This window comes from Eriocheir sinensis, unplaced genomic scaffold (genome assembly GCF_024679095.1).
Source record: "Eriocheir sinensis breed Jianghai 21 unplaced genomic scaffold, ASM2467909v1 Scaffold515, whole genome shotgun sequence".
NCBI classification, from domain to species: Eukaryota; Metazoa; Arthropoda; class Malacostraca; order Decapoda; family Varunidae; genus Eriocheir; species Eriocheir sinensis.
This window is the reverse complement of record NW_026111849.1, coordinates 189,392-205,549: the sequence shown is the minus strand read 5'-3', so window position 1 is coordinate 205,549 and position 16,158 is coordinate 189,392.

Genomic DNA, 16,158 nt, shown 5'->3' with positions numbered 1-16,158 from the left:
GTGTTTGCGTGCATGCTTGTGTGGGTACGCGTGCGTGTGTGTGTGTGTCTGTCTGTCTCTCCGCCTCTGTGTTAGTCTCCGCGTCTGTCTCTATCTGTCAGTCTGTTTGCGATGTATTTCCATTTTGGTGGAATATTCTGATTTATGTGGAATATATCGATGCTTTTTTTTCTCCCTTTCTTTTTATCTCCTTTTGTGCTTCCCTTTCGACTTTCTCTTCTCCTTCAGTTATTTTCCTTCCTTTCTTTCTGACATGTGATCTGCCTTTACGTGTCTTCAGATGCGTATGTACATGTTTGGTTACTCTACCTTTCTTTTTACCTGTGCCAATATTTCTCATTTTTTCTTTGGATTTTTTTTTTCTCCCTTTGGTTCTTCGTTTGTTTCTGTTCTCTTTCCCTGTGATCCCTCCTTTGTTTCTTTCATTGTCTTCTCCTTCTTTTTTCTTTAATTTCTTTCTCACTTTTCCGTATTTCTATTTCAACTCCTTGTTTCTCTTTTTTTTCTTGTCTTATATTCCACTAACTTTTTTTCTTCCCCTTTTTTCTCCTCTTCTTAACAAACGCGTATGTCCTCTTCCTTCCCTTCACCAGCCTTAAGTAATGGGTTGGTGTTTTTCCGATCATTTCACATTTTTTTTCTCTCGCCCTTGGCCGACTCTCTTTATGTAAATACAAGTAAAAAGTATTGCATCATGATTTTGTGCCAATAGTTAATACAAGTATTTTCTCTGTTTAGTTTTTTTGTCCATTATAAAGGTACAAGTGCATTCTCTCTCTCTCTCTCTCTCTCTATCTCTCTCTCTCTCTCACAAATTGCCTCTTCGGTAATTATAGTTAAAATATTGCTTTTCTGCTCAGAAAGGAAGCAAAAGTAATGATATATTGGGGCCTAAGGATAGTATTTGCGTGTATGTATATGTTTGTGCTTGTATGTGTATATACATGTTTGTGCTTGTGTATGTGTGTGTGAATGTGCGCGCGCGCGTTTTATGAGTGTCTTTCTCCTTCAAAATGTCCCATAAGGGCTCTAAAAACTCATTTGTCCTTTGATTGCCTTTAATATGTAATGCTGTAGCTCGAAATTTCCTTGCAAATTTTAACCGCAAAATAAATATTTGTCCTATTTTATTTACATTTAAAATATATAGACTACTTTAAATCACGTACTTTCCTTTGAAACTTCTAATTACCCTTAGTGATCTATAACTTTTAGAGGTTCTAAAAGTCAGAAAAATCCCGTAGTCTCAAAGTTTACCAAAATACCTTAGAAGATCGTATAGTCGCATTAATAATCATTGTCTCATTTGTTTCTCAATACTTCAACCAATTCTGAATTTTCAAAACACACTCTTTTCCGTTTATTTAAACGATTCCTGAGGACCTTTACAAGTCATTTAGTCCCTTTACCAATATCAGGAGCTCGTTTTCTTTGATATTAAAACTAACACAAAATCACTAAAAAACAGCAACAACAGAATATTATCCTAGTACTTAAAAAGTTTATTAAATTTCATTGAAAGAAGAATCACTTTGTCCCTTCAATTTAACTCATCAATGTTACAACTAATATTTACTACTTAATATTTTCTTCAGCAACTGTTAATCAACAATACAACAACAGTAGTAACAACAACAACAACTACTTAAAAGATCCCAGTTCTCTATTACCGTTTTTTCGTAAACCTTTTTCTCCTTAAGTTTATTCCTTTACTGTAAAAGAAAAGAGGTTGCTGAATGCCCAAAGAACAAATTCCTTTCCCTCTCTACGACAACGAAGATATTCTAGTTCTTTATAAGCGAATTCTTTTTAGCAAGCTATTTGTTTTCTTTCAGCGTCTTCCTTTACTGAACGCCTCAAGAACACGTCAACTTCCTTCTAAACTCTCCAGTGATTGGCTTTTAAACGAGACCATTACCGAGCAGGATGTATACTTATGTTCGGAAAAATTGGTGGTCATGATAATAATAGTGAGACTGGCGGCAGTAATAATGGTGAGAAGGGTGGTAATGATCGCGGCAATATCGGCAGCAGCGGCGGGAACAATGCCCGTAATGAAAGGGTGAAGAAATGAACAAATGACACATTCAATTCCGAACATTTTTTCGCATTTTTTTTTCAACAATGCATTTTTCACCATGGCTACTTTCCCCCCTAAGATGGCTGTAGGTCGAGAAGGAGGAGGAGGAGGAGGAGGAGGTGAGGGGGTGAATAGGGAAGGCAAGGGAATGGGGGGAGGGGGGGGGGAGATGAAGGAGGTATGAGTTTAATGAGGATGTGATTTGAAAGAGACAGAGATGGGCAGATGGGTGTGGGGAAGACGAGGGTGAAAGGGAGTTAGGGAGTGGAGGTTTTGGAGTGAGGAGGCGAGGGCTTTAGAAAGAGAAATGATAGTGTGCAAGAATAGGAGATGACAGTGGGACGAGGCTGGGGAGGGGAAGGGAAGGGACTATTTTAAGGTAAGAAAGGAAGGGAACTGAGAAAGGAAATGGTGTACTCGGATTAATATCATCTGTCCACTCACGAGCATAAATGTAGAACCTGCGTACTGCAACCTCGTGATTGGGTGATTGGGTGCTGGCAAATATTCGGACTATTCCTTCAGTGATATATTTGAAGGTATGTCTATATGAAGAAAAGGAAGAAGGTATATGAAAAATAACTGAAGATGATAAGAGAGAAGATAGGAAGAAGAGAAAGATGATGTAAGAGGGGGAGATGTAGATGAAGATAGTACAAGGGAGGGAAAGTGTGTATATGAAAAAGAGGAAGAAAGTATAAGAAAAATGAGTTAACATGGTAAGAGAGAAGATAGGAAGAAGAGAAAGAGGGTATAAGAAGGAGAGATGTAGATGATGAAAAAAAGAACACGGTACCAAAAAAAAATGAGAAGGGAATGAAGATGGTAAAGAAAGGGAAGATGAAGCTGATAAAGGTGATGATGATGGTGATGAGGGAGCAGGTTATCCAGGTGTGTGGGTCTGCAGGTGTCGGTCTGTTAGCTCGTCTGTTTGTATGTACGTCACTCTCACTTCCTTGATTAATAATGAAACGAACCTATTGTCTCGTACCTTCATTTGTCAGGTAACACAACACACACACACACACACACACACACACACACACACACACACACACACACACACACACACACACACACACACACACACACACTAACAAGGTATGCAAAGGTGTAATATGACTTTTAGCAGGTGTATGGAAGGAGGCATGTGTGTGTGTGTGTGTGTGTGTGTGTGTGTGTGTGTGTGTGTGTGTGTGTGTGTGTGTACTTTTTTAATTAACTGCTCTCTGTTATGTCTAGAGAGTTTGATATCTTTTTCTAAGGCTATATTAATTGTCTTTTTATTTCTGCATTACTATTGTGCAAATTTTCACGTCATACACAAAGTACAATCCATTACGGGAGTCCATTACGTATTTATCATGTTTTCCTTTTGTCTGTCATGTTCCGTTTGCTCTGTGGTTAGTGTGATGTCTATCTTTCTCTACTTAACGACCTCTGTCTATCTATCTGTCCATATCTGTCGCTACCTCTTCGAATCTATCTATCTAACTATCTATATCTTTCTACCTGTATGTAACTGTCTTTGTCTGTATCATTCTTTATTTTTATATCTATCTATCTATCTATCTATCTCTATATCAAATTTCCTCAGTATGTATGTATGAATGTATCTCTCTATATAGCCTATCTGTCAATCTGTCTATCTATCTATGTATCTATCCATCTATCTGTCTGTCTATAGGTAAATGGTTAAAGAAGGGGCACGGGGAGGTGATGGGGTCAGGCTTTGGGTCAAGCATGGGAGAGAGAGAACAAGGCGCGGATAAGAAGATGAGGGGGAGGAAAGAGCGGCTGGGGAAGGTGAGGTGAAGGGTGAGGCCGCGGGTAAAAAAGGTCGGATTAGCGGCCAGGTAGGGGGAGCGAGGGCCATGTAGGGAGTCCAATAGAGTTATCACAGACAGGTTATACAGGTACGGGTGTGTGTGAATGAATGAAACGGCTGAAGAGAATGCCGATAAGGAATGAAAAAAAAATGGAAAAAGGTTGAAATGATACGTGTGAAGGAAAAGGGAATGAACCAAATAGCGGAAGAAAATGATGATAAGGAAAAAAAGACGAAAAAAAGAAGAGAAAACAAGTTGGAAAGACACGTGTGAAGGAAAGGGGAATGATCCAAAGAGATGAAGGGTATGATGATAACGAAAATTGAGGAAGAAAACGAGCGATCATTTGATGGAAGTAGAAAATGTGTGTATTGAGGGCAGTGGAATGAATGGAACAAGTGAAGAAAACCACAATAGCGGAAACGGAGAAAGACGAACAAAAAGGGATTAGAGAGAGAAGGTATGTGTGAAGGAAAGATAAATTAACTTGACAGCCGAAGTGAATGATATTTAGGAATCTGGAAGCGAAAAATAACAAGGTGAAATAAAACAAGCCGTTGGACCGATAAACTCAAGAAAAGGAGAAGAGCCGAATGAAAGAAAGGGAATAAAAGGAAGAGAGAGCAAAGAGAACAGGTAAAGAAGATAATATAAAAGTGAAATAGGAGGAAGAGGAAGAAGAACTTTCAGTTGGAATAACAGAAACCATGAGAACGGTACACATGGAAAGAGGTGAAGCAAGAGACGAGGAAAAGGCAAAAGAAGGATGAAAGGAAGAAAAGAGTGCTAAAAGGGAAGAAGAGGGAGGAAGAAAGGAAGGATTTGATATATGGGAGAAAGAAGGTAAAAATGAGAAAGTGCTAAAGGGGAAGAAGAGGGAGAAAGAAAGGAAATAAGAAGGAAGAAGAAAAAAAGAAGGAAATTAAAAGACAAGTAGGTACACAACAGGCTACGAAGATATGCAATGAAGATGAAACCAATAAATATAATGGACAGGGAAGATAAAAATAAAAAGGAGGCCGATGAGATGCATAGAGAAAGGGCGCAAAATGACTGAAGGAGAAAGGGAAGGGGTGGAGAGGAGGGGGTAAGTGAAGGGGGGGCTGAGGGGAAAGGGAGTAAGGGGAAATACCTGAGCAATAGAGAGAAAGACTCAACCCAGCGTGAAAGAAAAGGGATTGAGGCGTGAAAAGACACACACTAAGGGATCAGGAATGTGTTTGAGAGAGAGAGAGAGAGAGCTGTTTCACCTTAGATTCTATTATTGTCAGGTGCCTATAATGCCTCTTGTCCTGACGTCACCTGCCAAATGATTGATGATGGTAATGGGTGTAGGGAGGAGGGAGGAGGAGGAAGGATGCAAGGTGATAAGGAGAGAGGGAAGAAAGAAGAGAATGAGGGTGAGAGGAAGAAGAGAGAAAGGTAGAAAGATGCAGGTATGTAGAAAAGGAAGAAAAAGAGGTGAGAGAGAGAGAGAGAGAGAGAGAGAGAGAGAGAGAGAGAGAGAGAGAGAGAGAGAGAGAGAGAGAGAGAGAGAGAGAGAGAGAGAGAGAGAGAGAGAGAGAGAGAGAGAGAGAGAGAGAGAGAGAGAGAGAGAGAGAGAGAGAGAGAGAGAGAGAGAGAGACGCATGTTGGAAGCTAGAAAAAAAGTTTGGACAGGTAAGGGAGATAAAAAAGTAAGGGAGGGAAGGGAGACAGACAGGTAGATACGAAAGAAGACAGGGAAAGAATGCAGGTGTAGATAGAGAGATAGAGAAAGAAAGATAAAGAGAAAGAGGAGGAAGAAGAAGACTCACTCACTACACAAGCCTTGATAGCATCGTCCACAGAAAGTTTGTATACACATTATAGCTACGCGCCGCGCCTGCCTCTCCCCCCCTCCCTCCCTTGTCCCCCGCTGGCTCAATCCCCTTCGATTTTTATTATACACTCGCCTGGAACATTAAAGCTCTTCTCGTTTCTTATCACGTCCTCGGTACGGCAAGGGACCGAACACCGGGTAGAGGTAAATACAGTGATCAGAAAAGCCTGGTGATGTAGGGAGAAACGGCACGTGAAGGGAGGAAAGCGGAATAAAACAGACAGACGAACATGGTATTAACAGAAGATGGAGAAAGGGAAACAAATGGATCAAGCACGCCGAGAGATAGTTAGCCATTATACCTTTCAGTGTTATTATTCACTCGCGTAAAATCTTCCAAATCTTCTTCATTTTTGGGGGAAGAAATGGAAGAAAGGGATGCTGGAAAATTAGGTTGAGGAGAGAGAAATAAAATGCTCATCTAAACCTCTTTTATCTCTATTGATTCTTCAAGTAAAGTAGATTTTCCATTTATTCTTTTCCTCAAATGAAACATTCAAACGTTTTTCATCAATTTAAAAGGTTTAGTTCACTGATCTATTATTCAAGTAAAATATTGTAAGCTTTTTTTTATTCCAAGCGAAGGATTAAATTTCTTTCAGAGCTCTATTTCGTTTAGTAAAGCATTTAAACTCTGTCTTTTATTATTACTTCCTCAAATGTAATGTCATTGTTTAATTAGTAAAGCATTTAAACCCTTTGTTATTTTACTATTTATTCATATAAACTTATAAAGTAACATAATGTAACCACTTTATCTTTTTATTATTATCTCATCACTTTAAGCGTTGTATTATTTTCGAGCGTGTAAGAGTGAACATAAGTCTTTCAGTGTAAGCTTTTCAGGCCAGGCGATCCACTCCGTCTCTGTTTGTACGCCTGTTTGGCACGGCTGACGGCGGGAACCAATACGTTACGTGCCCCGGCGTCCCTGGCTCTGAGCGTGTCCTAATGGCTTTATTGATGTGTCTCTTTGTGGCCAGGAAATGCATGAAGGTGGGATATGAGGAGTATTAAATATTTTGCTGCTGAGACAACAGGAGAGAAAAAAACTTATCAAGTGGACAAGAAAATCGTCCATGAAGGTTGGATATGAAGAGGCGCATTAAATATTTTGTAGCTGAAGGAACAGAAAAGAAAAACTATAATCATATTTTTATACACTATATTTAGGTTACAGAATTCAAGATGTGTAATGAATCTTTTGTCACATGTAAAAAAGAATTAAAATGGAGGAACATCGTAGTTCATTTTGTTACTGCGTGTGAAATTTGGGTTAATGGAATGAAGATGGCACATGAAAGTGAGCAATAAATCTGTTGTCGCGGAGAGAAGACAATAAAAAAAAACATCTCATTTTTATTTGCCTGCGCCATTCGAATTATGTACGTGATAATGGCCCCGGACGGTGTTATAAATCTTTTGTCACCGCGGGAAAATGTCCTAAATAGTTTTTTTTTTTTTATACTTGTGTGAAGCGGAGGTGGTAATGGAATGGATGCAAATGAGTTAGTCTTGTCACAGAGTGGAAAAAAAAGTGTGAAACATAACGTTACACTGCGAGAAAAAGTGAAACATAACGTTACACTGCGAGAAAAAGTGAAACATAACGTTACACTGCGAGAAAAAGTGAAACATAACGTTACACTGCGAGAAAAAGTGAAACATAACGTTACACTGCGAGAAAAGTGAAACATAACGTTACACTGCGAGAAAAAGTGAAACATAACGTTACACTGCGAGAAAAGTGAAACATAACGTTACACTGCGAGAAAAAGTGAAACATAACGTTACACTGCGAGAAAAAGTGAAACATAACGTTACACTGCGAGAAAAAGTGAAACATAACGTTACACTGCGAGAAAAAGTGAAACATAACGTTACATTGAGAGAAAAAGTGAAACATCCGACGTTACACTGCAAGAAAAAGATGAAACGTGACGTTACACTGCAAGAAAAAAATGAAACGTGACGTTACACTGCAAGAAAAAAATGAAACGTGACGTTACGCTGCGAGAAAAAAATGAAACATAACATTACACTGCGAGAGGAAAAACTCGTGAAAATGCTGTCCTGAATGATTTTATTGGTGTATGGAAGTAAACGTAATAATGGAACGGAAGTGAGTGTAAGATGTTAAAAAAATCCACCGAGGAGGCGGTGGCTGAGTGGTTAGCATGCCGGCGCCGCGTCCAGGAGGACTGGGGTTCGCGTCCCGCCAGCCGCCACAAGCTGGGATTTTTCAGTCACCGCCGAATGGCTACCAACATGCTGTCCTGAAGACCTCCTATCAACCCGGACTTAGATTCTATCTCTAAAGAGAGGATCAAAGATGAATTCCAGGGGGAAACACGAGCCAAACAAGATGGCGCCACTATAAACACTTGCCTGCACCATAACGGGCTGGGGCCGAGCATCAGGCCCCATCTAGAAAGCCTACTGGCGCCATCGGCCGAAACGTTAAAAAATAAATGAATAGATAAATAAAAAAGAATAAAACGCCGTAAAGGAAAAAAATAGAAGAAATGTCTTGAATTGTTTATTTTTTTCTAATACATGATTACTCTGTTGAATAGATTTTTCTGCGTTCACGATAAATAATAAATCTGTCGTAAGAAGGGAACATTAAAAAAAAAAGCCTCTGCCAAGGGAACTCAGAAATACGAAAAGCAAGGAGATAATTTAAACGACACGCTAATTGCTTTGCTCAGAAAAAAATAAAAAAAACATTCTATTATCTTCCTGTAGTCTCTCAGTAAAATAAAAAGAAGTGGACAGCAACATCACTTAATTATCCGGAGTGAGAAAAGTCGGCGCTTATGGAAATTCATAAAAGGAAGCAGAGATTTCTTAGTTTGCTGTTTTCTTTACTGTTTGTCTTCTTCTCCCTATCTCCCTCCTACTTCCATTGCCTTTTCTTCCCTTTAAATTCTATATCCTTTCTTTACTGTTTTCTTTATTTTCTTTTTGTACTTTTTGGCCTGTATCGTTAAACACTAACAGTACCTTCCAATATGATTATGTGATAGTCTGTAAGAGACTGTACCGACATCCATTTCTAAGGTAAAAACAACGCATAAAGAAAAAAAAGAAAACAATACTGCAAAAGTAATGAAGACCAAAACCATTTACAAGAAGCCATTGAGTTGAGAAAAAAACGAAAAAAAAAAAATTAAGAATAATCATTAATTAATGGGATTCGTCTTTGTAACTGTATCACCTTCATAATCATACCTGCTGATTGCTAATTACTGAAGCACCTGTCTACCTCTACCTGTCTGTGAACCTCTATCAGCTGATCTGTGTTTGTCAATCTGCATGTCTGCCTTCTGTCTGTCTCATTGATTTTCGGTATAGTTTCTGCGTGCGTGCGTGTGTGTGTTGTATACCTTGACATTAACCACGTAGAGCACAACAAACAAGTAAAGAAAATGCAGAAAGAAAACAACATAAAGGTAAAGAAAACACCAAACAATACAGAAAACAGCAAAGATAACAGTAAAGAAAAGATATACAAGCAAAAGGGAAGAAGAGGCAATGGAATAAAGCCTCTCGTAACTGCTGGGCTCTCCATGGACTGTTTTGTGATCCTAGTGATAGTTTGATACGACCTCTGCACCATGAACGGGGATATCACCCATGAAAACACGATTAATCTTCTCTGTGGCCTTAGATAAAAGTCGTAATGGGTGCCTGATACGTTTGGGAATATGGACCTCAGAGTTGTGGTTACATTTTTGGAGCAGGAGAAAGAAAAGACAATATCCAAGCAAGTTAATGAGATTTTCCTCGTTAGTGTGATCACAGTGATTATCGGTTGCATGTAATTGTCACGTAGAGCAATATACAAAGAAAAATGAGGAGAAAACCTGTCTTCCAGCAGTTTTAATTAAATTCGGATTCTTATCGGATCGGGGTACTTTTGGTTGCGTGTGTGGCTGTCTCCTTACCGTTTTATTATAAGAGATTAAACACGCTTGGCTATGCTGGGCACGTTTTGGGCGCGGACCTGCGGCGCGGGTTGAGCGGCGTAGAGAATACTTCAGGTGGCCTGCGCAGAGATGGGATAATTGCAACCCTATTTTTCATCTTTCTTACAAGCCCGGCAAGAATTAAGGCTTTCATTTAGTACGAGACGAGGTTGAAACGTAGGCTAAAAATAAGAGTAATAAGACTGAAGCTATAAATAAGATTGTGAGGCTGCACTTACAAGCCCGGCAAGAATTATGGCTTTCATTTAGTACGAGACGAGGCTGAAACGTAGACTGAAACTAAGAATCAAACTGAAGCTATAGATAAGACTGCGATTAAGGCTGCACTTACAAGCCCGGCAAGAATTATGGCTTTCATCTGTAGTGCAAGACGTAAGGCTGAAACGCAGACTGAGGTAGAGATTCAAACTGGAACGCTAAACACGACTATGATAAATTATGCAACTATGACTAAGGTCCATAATTTTAAACCCCTCGGGCTCTCACTACGACTATTTTCCAAGGCCATAAAGAAGGTTAACAGGGCTTTGATGGGTGATTATCCCGTTCAAGATTCAAAAGTCGTGTAAAACAATCACTAGGATCATAAAACAGTCCATGAAAATCCCAGCAACTTCTACGAGAGGCGTTTCAAACAGGAGAACGAAGGAGCTTAAGACGAAAGTTAAGGTTTAGTTTAAGGGATTAAGGTTGAAAGCTACGACCGACCCAATGCTGTGAGGAAAGATTTAAGCTGAAACTTTGACTGGGAGTAAAATGTGTTGTTAGATAAGTGCTGAAGCCAAGGGTGAGGCCAGACTTAAGTGGAAGACTAATACAAAAGGAACTTAAAGACCAAGGATTAGATTAAGACTGATGTTAAGGCCCAGACTATGATTAAAAACAATATAAAGAGTAAAACGAACACTGAAAAAGTTAGGAAAATTCATGTCGGGATTAAAAAGAAAATTAAACCAAACTTAGTCGCGTGCGGAGATTAGAAATAATACAGATTAAAACAAAGAAAACAACACAATGAAAGACAATAAGAGAAAGATTAAGTAGGGACGAAATGATGAGAGAGAGAGAGAGAGAGAGAGAGAGAGAGAGAGATATTACACACACACACACACACACGCAGAGAAAAGCCATCGGTGTATCTCTTTGTATATTAGTGTGTGTGTGTGTGTGTGTGTGTGTGTGTGTGTGTGTGTGTGTGTGTGTGTGTGTTTGTGTGTGTGTGTGTGTGTGTATTCGTCCCCTGCCTTTGTGTACGTTTCATTGTCGGACGTTTAGCCATTAGCGAAAAGAAGCGATTGGTCAGAGAGAGAGAGAGAGAGAGAGAGAGAGAGAGGGAGAGGGAGAGAGACGTCAAACATGTGCATTATCTGATGTTTCTATTCTTACTCGTTTGTGTCGTTTAAAAAATATATAATCCTCTCTCTCTCCTCGTCTCTTCTTCATTATTATATCTTCTCTTATTCTCTTCTTTAGCACTTATATTTTCGTTGATTTCATTCTCCGCAACGTCTGCTAGTTTTTTCTTTTTTATATTCTCCATTTGTTTTTTCTTCTCCTCCTTATCTCCCTCCTTCTCCTATTGCCTTTCCTTCCCTTTCCCTTGTTTGTCCTCTCTCTCCCTCTTCCTCAATACACAGATTCTTCTTGTTTTGTCTCTTCCCTTTTTTTTTTCCTTCTCTCTCTCTCTCTCTCTCCCTCCTTCTCAATATTTCCTCTTATATTTCCCTTTTGCTTCCATGCCCTTCCTTTCACTTCTCTTTGCTGTTTATATATTCCCCTTGTCTTGTCATTTATTTCTCTTTCCCATTCTCTTTTATTTTTCCTTTTTTACTTCCTCTTGCTTGTGTGTCTTTTCTTTCCTTTTTCTCTCCCACTCACTGCTTACATATTTTCATTGTCTTTTATTCTCTACCTCTCTTCTCTTTTCCCATTTCCTTTTCTTTTGTTTGTGTTTTTCTTTCTCCTTTTCCCTCAATACACACAAATTCCCCTTATATTCTCTTTTCCCCCCTCTTCCTCTTCTCCCCTTTTCTTATTTCCTCTCCCACACGGTACTTGCAGATTATCCTCTCCCTGCCTCTTTCTCCCTCCCCTTTCCATTCTCATTTTTTCTTATACATTCCTTTGCTGGCATATCTTCCTCTTTTTTTATGTGGTATGTCCTTTCTTTGCTTCCCTTTCTCCCTTATTATTGATTCGTAGGTGTGTTCTCATTTCCCTCTTCTTCCCTTTCGTATATCTTCCGTTTTTGCTTTTATGTCATTTCTCCCTTTTCCCCACTGCTTGTTTTACCTTTTCTACTTTTCCCTTTCCTTCCCTCTCCTGCTACCTCTCTTAATTCCTTCTTTCCTTCTATCTCTCCTTCACTGCTTACAAAGTCTTCTTGCCCTGTCTCTTCCTCCTGTCCTTCCCATGTTCTTTAAGTTGTTTATTCTCTCTTTTTTTTATATTTAAACATACAGGTATATTTACACGCCCAAAGGTGCACTGTCGGGTGCTGCCTATTCTAAGGGCATAAACGTTTATACAAAAATATAATATACATTTACATACATATACTCTCTCTCTCTCTCTCTCTCTCTCTCTCTCTCTCTCTCTCTCTCTCTCTCTCTCTCTCTCTCTCTCTCTCTCTCTCTCTCTCTCTCTCTCTCTCTCTCTCTCTCTCTCTCTCTCTCCTTATAGATTTGTTTGTGTTCTGTCTCTTTCCTTCTCCCTCTCTTTTCCTCTCCTTCCCTCTCTTTTTTTCCTTTTTTCCTTTCCATGTATGTGCATTTTCCTCTCCCTCTCCTTCCCTCTCCTCTTCCCTTTCTTCCTTTGCTTGTATGTCCTTTCTCTTGCCCTCTCCTTTTCTTTCTGTTTCTCTTTCTTCCTTTTTGTGTATATTCTTTTTCTTCCCGCTTTCCTTCTCTCCTGTTCCCTTTCTTCCTTTGCGTCTATGTCTTTTATCTTCCACCTTCCCCTTCCCCCTCCTTTCTTCCCAGTCACTACTTACATCTTTTCATCGTCTTTTATCTTCTACCTCTCTTCTCTTTTCCCATATCCTATCCATGTCCTTCCTCTTCCCCGTCTCATTCTCTTTACTTTTCTCTTTCTTCCTGTCCTTGTATGGTCTTTCTTTTCCCCCTCTTCTTATCTCTTCTTTTCCCTTTTTCCCTTTGTCTGTATGTTCTTTCTTTTCCTCTTTCTTCTGCTTGTATGTCCTTTCTCTTCCCCCTCTTTTTCCCTCTTCTTCTCCCTTTTTCCTCTCGCTTTTATGTCCTTTATTTTCGTCTACTTCTTCTGCTTGTATGTTCTTTCTCTTCCACCTCGTCTCTCCGTTCCTTCTCCTTTTGCCTTGTGTCCTTTCTCTTCCTCTTTACGGCTTAGGAGGTTCACTGGGGTCTTATTCCATCACAACAGCGGGCCAGTGTTCTTGCCTCCCTCAGCCGTCCTTTGTTCCCCGTATAAAGCAAAAGATTCAGCCCGTCTAAATATTGTTGCGTTATGGCAGCTTCAAAGGACTCATTATGTCCACCAGTATTGTCGTCGTCTTTTAATGCTTGTCCTATTGAGTTAGTCTTCTCTTATTTACGGCTTTTCATTTCTCCTTCGGTTCCTCCTCCTCCGGTTCCTCCTCTTTCTTCTCTTTCTCCTTCTCCTCCTCCTCCCTTCTTGTTTCTGTTTTTTTTTTCATTTGAATATCTTGCTCGTCATGTGTTCCCTTCCTTCGCTGTTTTTTCATTTATTACTCCTACTTTTATTTGTTGTTCTTCATCTTCCTCCTCCTCCTCCCCCTCCTCTTCTTTTTGTTTATGTTCCTTTTCATTTTATCATCTTTATCTTCATGTTTCCCTTCCCTTCGTTATTAACCTTTTTCCCCTTCCTCCTTACACTAACATATGTACTGTTCTTTTCCTTCTTTCCTCCTCTTTCTTCTGTTTATTTTCATTTTATCCCTATCTTCTTCTTTTCTTCCATGATCCCTCTTTCTTCCTTTTTCTTTTTTTCTGATATCTCGCTCATTCTCTTGCTCCACCTCTTCTCTTCCTTTTACTTCTAATTCTTTTCCTTTCTATCGCTTCTTCCTTCCACTTCTTCCTTTATTCGCCCTTTCCCACCCGCCTTATCCTTCTTCTCTTTCCTCTCTCTCTTGTCCTTATTTGTATTACCTTCCTCTCTACTGCAAAGACATCTTCGTCTTATGTTGTTTGAAGTTATTAAATTAAAGGCTAATTTTACTTACTTGCCCTCATCCGTCTTGTGTTTTCTCATTTCTTCCTCTGTCCTCTTCTCTCCGTGTGTTCTTCTTTTCTCGTGTGTTCTTCTCTGTCTCCTTTCTCTCTGCTTTCTTTCACTCTGTTTTCTTTCCCTCTGTTTCTCTCTAACCTCTCTCTCTCTCTGTTCTCTCTTTCTGTTTTCTCTTTCTGTTCTCTCTTTCTGTTTCTCTCTCTCTCTCTCTCTCTCTCTCTCTCTCTCTCTCTCTCTCTCTCTCTCTCTCTCTCTTCTCTCTCTCTCTCTCTCTCTCTCTCTCTCTCTCTCTCTCTCTCTCTCTCTCCTATACTTCACCTTTCCGTCCAGGTGTGGGGAGAATAAAATTAACCTCATTGTCCTCAATTTGCCTGGTAAGGAGGAGGAGGAGGAAGAGGAGGAGGAGGAGGAGGAGGAGGAGGAGGAGGAGGAGGAGGAGGAGGAGAAGGCACATAAATCTAGTGAAGTGAGGATAAAGGTAGTGTTGTTTTGGTTGTTGTTGGTGGTGGTGGTGGTGGTGATGAGTGATGGTGGTAATGGTGGTGGTGGTGGTGGTGGTAAGGAATGTGCAGGATGGGTTATTTGGTACACGGTGTTACACACACACACACACACACACACACACACACACACACGCGCAGCACTATAACAAAGATGACAGATACATTGGTAGATAGATAAATAGAACGGGTGGTGAGTGAGTAAGATACTAGTGGGTGAGTGAGTAAGTGAGAGATAACTAGTAAATGAATAAACAAATAGCTAGATAAATAGATAGGTAGATAAACTGAGAGAGAGAGAGAGAGAGAGAGAGAGAGAGAGAGAGAGAGAGAGAGAGAGAGAGAGAGAGAAGCAACGTATTCTTCTTTTTACGTCAAAAGATACTATTTTTTGTTCTTTGTTCGAGAGTGAAAGTATATAGCAGGGAGGTCACTGTGTTGGATTGATGTAATTGTGTGTATGTCTTCCTTGTTCTGTTGGTGAAGTAGGCGGTGGCTGAATGGAGGGTAGGCGAGGTGGCTGAATGGATAGCAAAGACGGCCCCCATACGTTCAGGAGGACGCGAGTTCAATCCCGACGGTGCCACCAAGCTGGATTTTTTCAGCCGCCGCCAGAGTGGCTTAAACTTCCACATGCTATCCAAAAGACCACCTATCAACCCGGACCGATTCTAGGATTAAAGATGAGGCTCCAGGAGGCAGCATGAGCCAGAAAATGCTGGGATGGCGCCACTATAAACACTCGCCTGCGCCAGAACAGGAGGCTGGGCCGTCCAACAGGACCCTGGAAGAAGCCTTGGAGCCGACCATCAGGATCCACAGGAAGAAAGCCTACCGGCGCAATAGCCAGAACGTAAAAAAAAATGCTAGTTGAAAAAGAGAGAGAGAGAGAGAGAGAGGCGAGAGAGAGAGAGAGAGAGACATAGATAAACAGACACTAACACAGTCCTGAGATAAACAAACAGAGAGAACAGACTGAACGAATACAGACACTGACACAGTCCTACAGATGACAGAGAGACAGACAGACATACAGATGAACAGATAAACAAAGACAGAGCAGACTTACAGACAATGTCAGATGAGCAGACAGACAGAAGGGGCAGAACCGAACAGATTGGACTGACAGGATATACGAAGACAGACGAATGAGGCATGCAGACAGACAGACAGACAGACAAACAGACATGGATAGAAAGATACAGACAGAGACAGACATACACAGACAGATAGACTGACAGATAGACAGACAGACAAACAGACAGATAGAAAGATACAGACAGACAGACATACACAGACAGATAGACAGGCAGACAGATGAATGACAAACAGACAAAGACAGAACAGACAGACAGACATTCAGGACAGATAGACAGAGACAGGAGACACAAACAGAGACAAAGACAGACAGACAAAACAGACCGAAGAAGTTGACAGACAACCAGACGGAGACTTGTAGACAAACAGAGCAGCACATAATATATTGGCAGACAGACAGATGGAAGCGGGCAACATGTTACAGATAGATATGCAGACAGACAGACAAAAAAACAACGAACAGAAGGCAGACTAACAGACAGACAAAAATATATGGGCAGACAGACGAGGAGGCACACAAAACTATAATAGATCGGCAAACACACAGGCAGACAGGCAAACACACAGACAC